Source organism: Typopeltis vanoorti, chromosome 13 (assembly GCF_054136105.1).
Source record: "Typopeltis vanoorti isolate ZY-2024b chromosome 13, IOZ_Tvanoo_1.0, whole genome shotgun sequence".
NCBI classification, from domain to species: domain Eukaryota; kingdom Metazoa; phylum Arthropoda; class Arachnida; order Uropygi; family Thelyphonidae; genus Typopeltis; species Typopeltis vanoorti.
Genome location: NC_143561.1, coordinates 129,266,948 through 129,273,722, shown reverse-complemented (window position 1 = coordinate 129,273,722; position 6,775 = coordinate 129,266,948).

Sequence of the window (6,775 nt, the reverse complement as noted above, 5' to 3'; positions counted from 1 at the left end):
CGAATCCCTCCCCGAAGGACGCTTCTTACAAGAAGCAGGGCACTCAATCACCACAAACGAAAACTCGATTTTCTGTTATCGTTTCCTGTTTTTTTTTTTTTTCTGCTTCTACTTTCCCACATTTTTATGTTTTCTGTTTGCATTCTGCGGCAGTTTGACGGCTATTTTCCTTCCTGATCGCTAAGCCTATTTTTATTTGCTTACCGTGCTGGTGATATGTACGAAACCATTGCGACCTAATGAGTTTTAAATCCCACAATTTCTTTGCAAAGAAATGGTTCTCCAGAAATCCAACCGAGGGTCGTATAAATTCACCCGCAAATTTTCAGTATTTAAGGGCATTTCAGAAGTACTTTTCTTCAGAGAAGCATTTCTCTGAAGTACTTTCCGTGAAAACCATACTTGCACAGAAAGAATCTACTTCTGTTTGGAAATCATGAATATTTGACTCAATTGAATTACACAAAATGCATTCGTTGTTGTTGATATTGTACAATAAAAATTGACGGAATAACTTCCCGAACTTCATCAGTTATCATCTCCCATTTGAAGTCGTATTAAATTTAATGCCTAATCTCATATTAGAATGCGATTATAAAGTTTACGGTGAAACTATTAGAATTTAGCCGTGATTATAAAAACTTTAGTTGACAACTCAAATTTTTATAATTAAAAGATAAGTCTTCATAATATTATTAGAAATCGGCGTGGGCTCAACCCCCCCCCCCCCCATACACCATCGCTGACGTTGAGTGCATTTCCGCGAAATATTAGATGAGAGGCGGCGTTTCTAACAATAACTTCACGTGCTCGTTCTTGTTCAGTGGTCGATTTTGAAGATTTGCAGGATGAAGAACTCCCTACAGGTTGGAAACTTCTCTTATGGGAGATTGGTGGAAACATAATGGTATTTGTGGCTTCTTTCGACTGAATTTTTATTATCCCTCCACCCTCCATCAGAAGTCCATTCAGAATGAGGAAGGTTCGCGAAGCTAAAACTGTTGTCAGTTCCTCCTGTGTGCCGTATTTAGTTTTTTGTTGTCGATTGAGGATGAGCCGTGAATGACAATGCTTTAATATTTCTCGGCAAATATTTCAAGAATAAATTTAGTAACTAACAAAAATGAGCCTACAGATAAGAAACATTCAATTCAGATGCCCACTACTCAAGATCGCACCTTTCTAAGTGGCTCGAACATTCTCTGCTGGCGGCATAAACGTCAGTTTCAGGCAGACGATACACACACTGATTTTCATCAAGACTGTAAAAACACCCTTCGAATCTTGTCTACGATTTGAAGACAACTGATTCACCCTCTTACAGAGATAGTAAAGTTTTACTTTAGGAGAGAAAAAAATGGCAAACACGGAATTAACAGACGCGTAAAAGCTCTCGTGAAGGCTCATCTTAATGGCTTTGGTGTTAATTCGAAGACAATCAACTAATGGCCCGATCTGCGCAGAACCGGAACGAAGCTCAAAGTTAAGTAAACACGTTGTCAGTTGCCATATAGCAGATGATAATTCAAGAAAAATCTGTGCGTGTGTGCGTGCAGTTAAATGAGCTCTGGCTCAGATAAAATGTTCTGCCTCAAACGCGATCCGCGACAGATCAGCAGAAAACGTCCCCCGACATTTGTCGGACATTTGCGACTTCTTCCTCGAAGGCCTTCTATCACTGACCTACTTAAGATGGAGAAATCCAAGCGAGAAAGCGCCTCATCAGATAATTCCTCGTTTGGGATAAGCAGACCTGCGGAAAGCAACTGCGGAGGCTCCTTTAACTGCAGGCCAGGCAATCCTGTTTAAGGGTCGGGGTCAGCAAGTAAACGGGCGCTTGTTCCCTTGACCCTATTCTGTCGAAGTACCTGTAAGGAAGGGGATGACAGAAAGAGGAGGGACGAAGGGGAAACGTGTTACGGAAATTGTCGCGAGCCCCACCCGACGAGAAACGATTTCCACACCCGTTGGCGAAAGCATCCGCAGAGAATGCCGACATTGCCGTGTCCACCCCATCACTTCCGGGGTAACCTCGGCCGTAAATGTCAGCCGCTACCTGTAGACGACCGTCTCGAGCACAAACATCGCGTTTGGTCGGCCTTTGTCGCACAGCGTCGCATCTCTCCGCCCGTTACCATGGCAATGCGACGATTAGCACGTGGGTGCAGCCATCCTCCGCAGCACGCGCGAATTCACAACACCATTTAATGTGTGTGGGCAAGCGTCTGACGTAACACACCCACACGAACTCTGCACAGTATTAGACGTCCACCGGAATCAAGGAGCGGAGAGTTTTTTCCACTTAACCGATGAGAGAGACTGACCGTGGTGCAATAATTATCAGTTTCGTGGAGAGACGAGTCGCACTGAAAGAGGTCTCCGCTCTGGAGGAGGAACTTTTTTTCCCCACCGAATCTGTTGTTTCGACAATGAAGGTGGCAGCACTGCTGCTAGGGTTATATCTTGTTGTACGGATTAGATCCACCAGTGAGTGAGGGAATGGAGTTTCCATTACTAAGTCGGTCCTACTTTGATGTTCTCGTGCATTTTGATGATCCCCCTCCCCCCTTGCACATGTGAACATGATAACGCGGTAAGAGATAGTGATAGTGGCGATAAACCCAACCACAGACATTTGTTTGTAGAATACACCTGAACTCGGGATTAAGGAACGTCAAAGGTGATCCTCTTCATTATTATTTTCATCAGGAGTTTTCCAGCTTCACTGGTCTTCCTTTCTTTCCCTTTCTATTTATCCACTTCTTTCTTTTGGCAGCCGAATATCTTTCCATTTCTCTCCTTGGTTTTTTTATTCGACTTAATTTTGCGCTCCTCGAATTGTTCTGAAATTTCAGATTTTCTGAAATTGATTCATTTTTTCATCCATATCTTTGTGTTTTGGATATTTTATGATGCTCTTAAATAATTCAACTGTCACCTGTTTCTATTATTATAATTCATTAATAAGAAAGTTATATTTTGAGACGAGTGGAACACAAGATCATCAACGGGCTACCACAATCAGTCTTCTTCCATGATGCATTCATTCAAGTTATTAGGTTGAGGGCAGAACAATACGTTGTTAATTTCGTCAAAAAAACGTTTTTCGTATATACCAAACCTTTTCCGATATAAAGAGCTTCCTTTAATTCTTCCTTATAAAAGAAAAGGGCCTTTATCATGGCCTAAAAAAGTCTTTCTTGAGAGTAGCTCTAAAAATAAAGCGATATCATTTTGTACAGACAAGTGTTCGTATAGCACCTGGGCTTCGTAGCCCGACCTTAAGTCAGCTAATAGTCCCCTATTCGAAAAGATCCCGCACATCCCACACTGTTCATGAAAAATGAAAAAAGATCCTGCACCCCGCGATAGTTAACCTGACCTTCTAAACACAAAAATAATGTATAGAAATTTATGAAATGAATGTCAATTTATGACATTGTTTTTAATTTAAATATTATGAATAGATGACTACGTTTTAAGAGTCCTCCATCACGAGAAATTTTGGTCACCCTAAATATACTATTACTTGACGTAAAAAAAATATATATATATATATATATGTAAATATATAAAATACAGAGGTAGCAGGATTTATTTTTCCCCAGAAAGCCGAGTTTTTCATCCCGCACACAGACAGCGACCCCACTTAAGTGGGACAAGCTGCACAAGAAGAAGAAGAAGATACAGACAAATCGGCCATGAGAACACACACACAATTTAGTGACAAAAAAATACTCGTCGTGGTAGGCAGTAGATGGCGTTGTGTGTAGTTGGCGGATTAAGGGAGATAGTGAAGTGGTGTGCCCTCTCGCGATGAGTCCTTGGAGGTGTCACGTAATAATACTAATAAATACTGTAACACATTATTCCAGAGTTTCATTATTTCACCGATCACTACTGTGGCGCTCATGTTCAAAGGCGCGCTCAACTTTATTATTTTTAATTTCAGTTGGATGGCTTCTGCTCTCATTTCTCATAACTTCGTAAGCGCAAATGAGTGCAATTAACATGTAAGGTGACTTTTTTTTTGTAAGGTATTAGAAACATCTTTTTTCTAAAAAAAAATTTAATTGTTTTAAACATGACGAGTTTCATAAGTTTACTAGAAAAATCGTTTATTGAATACTTTGATTATCTGAGCAGCTATTCGCATAATATTATGAAAAAAAAAAAAAAAACACGCGACTGAATGTAATGTTTTAAAGAGTTCAGGTAGCTCCATAGTAAATGCAAATTAATGAATTTACCGTATATGTCGGCGATAAGACGACTCTCAAATACTACAGAAAACCCGTCGAAATCATGGGTCGTCTTATACGGCGAGTATAAAAAGGGAAGCTTAACTTCTTGGATGAACATTTAGGTAGTTACAATACATCGTTATATAAGAAAAGTGTTTATAAACAAATCAGATTAATTTTTTGTTACATGAATGTATTTAAAATAATACAATAGATGTAAGGCTTAAAAAACAAATAATAATTATTAACCTCAATTTTCATGTTAATTTTCTTCATCATCTGTTGAAAATAGTTTCTTCAGATTCATTGTTTAAATGATCGTCATATGGATCCCAGTTCGAATCCGGTGAACTGATTTATTTTTCATCGTCATCAGTGTCCCACAACAGATCATCTTCCGTACCATCCGTAAGATTAGCGATACCACACTTTTTAAATGATTTTATTACAGTCTCTACTTTTACTTTATTCCATGCTTTGATCACAAAATTGCAAAACATATCAAGTGATGCAGCGCGCACAGATCCACCGTTTGTAAATGATTTTTCACCAGTCAACATCCAATTATTCCATTCTTCTCGCATGTGATCTGCAGACGTCTAGTGGTTGCAATACAGAAGTTAAACCACCTGGTATAACAGCAATTTTTGTGTTATTTTTGTCTAGAAGACTTTTAGTATTCTCAGTTAAATGACTACGAAACATATTCCATACTAATGAACTGCGTTTCTTCATTATACCGCCTGGTCGCTTGTTCCACACATTATTTATCCATAATTTCACACCATTTTCGTCCATCCATCCTTTTTCGTGAAAATGTACAAAAACATCCGAAGGAAATTTTATCTGAGGTTTAGCTTTACGTTTGAAGATGATCATTGGTTTTAACTTGGTTCCATCAGCCAAACATGAAAACACAACCGTAAACCTTGTTTTTTCATAATCCCCCTACTTCGAACAAGCACACTCTTACTACCTTTAGACTCCACTGTTTTATTGCTTATCATATCAAAGCTCATAGGAGTTTCATCCACATTTCCAATATTCGACAATAGAAATGCATGTTCTTGTCTCAACTGAATAATAAATTTATGGAAACTGGTAAGTTTGTGGTCAAGATCTGCTGGTAGTTTTTGAGCAAATTTTCGTTTTTTTGTCATTTTGTCACAAAATATTACCAGATTTTGTCTGTTCATAAAACGATTACACCATCCTGAAGTAGCTTGAAATTCTATACTTTCATCGGGATTCAATCTTGGCCATTTTAGTGCATATGCTCAATCATATTTCGTGTAACCATTCTGCCTTTGTTCGAATCCCCATTCTGCAACGTGATTTTCCAGTCGCGGCCATCGGATGATCCCCGTTCTCATCGCACATTTTTTCTTTGGCAATTTTTTAAAAATATCTTCTTTCTTCCTTCATTCTCTTACCATCTTCTCGGTTATGTCAAATTTTCTTGCAGCAGCAGCACAGTTATTAGTTTGCTTTCCCATTTCAAATACCCTTATTTTAAATCGAGCTTTCTTCGTTTTGTTGCTGGTTTCACGATTTTGAATGATAACAATTTTAATAATCCTAAACATTAAAAAAAATGCAAAATTAATAATCAATTAAAATTGGGGCTAATCACTTTTAATTAGGGTCATTCGCGTAAATATTAAATCTATGCTATGCAAAAAAATAACGGATATGCATAGATATAGAAATAAGGGATATAACAACAACACCTAAAGTTGCATTAATACAAGAAAGAAGAAATTGGTGGATCGTCTTATACAACCGACATAAGCTTAAAACCTAAAAATAGCCTAAAATTTAGGTCTCGTTTTATACGCCGGTCGTCCTATACGCTGGAATAACATGAATTCTCATATATTCATACATATATGAGAATTCATATATGTATGAATTCTCCTACTCAATTCTCTAACTCAAATAAGATAAGAGACATATACGGTAAGTCTATGTTACGCACCACATTTTAAAAAAAAAAAGTAAAACATTTGTGCACAGACTGTCCAGGAAGGTGCCTCCTTGACCGATGAACTCAGTAACCTTAGTGTGCCGTGCATTTCGGGAAATGCAGTGGCGGCTACGAATAAGATTTTCATTTCTCATTGAGGACGTTTTAATTGGCAGTAAGTATTCTTCTGTCCTCCGGAAAGAAGTGGAACTTGGGTGTCGAATCCCACGTCTTTTTAAGCGATCCTCTTCTCATTTAAAACGAGGGGATGGGGAGAGGGATTCCCTCAAACTCATAACAGATTTGCGTTATTTATCAACGATGTTTGCCGCTGTATTCGACGAAGCCAGTGAGGGAGGAGGGAGGGATGCAGCGAGGGGAAGAAACATTCTTTCCTTCCTCCGCTGGTTTGTTGCCAATACACCCCCGTTGCCGGCATGAGTTCAACAACGATCGATCAGCTATGAACGCTGTAAGCAGCCGCTGGCGCGTGTCTATGAGCAACGTTTCTTTGCTACTGTCGAGGCTCTCGTTTTCGATTCAGCGCAAACACTAAAAATGCAGA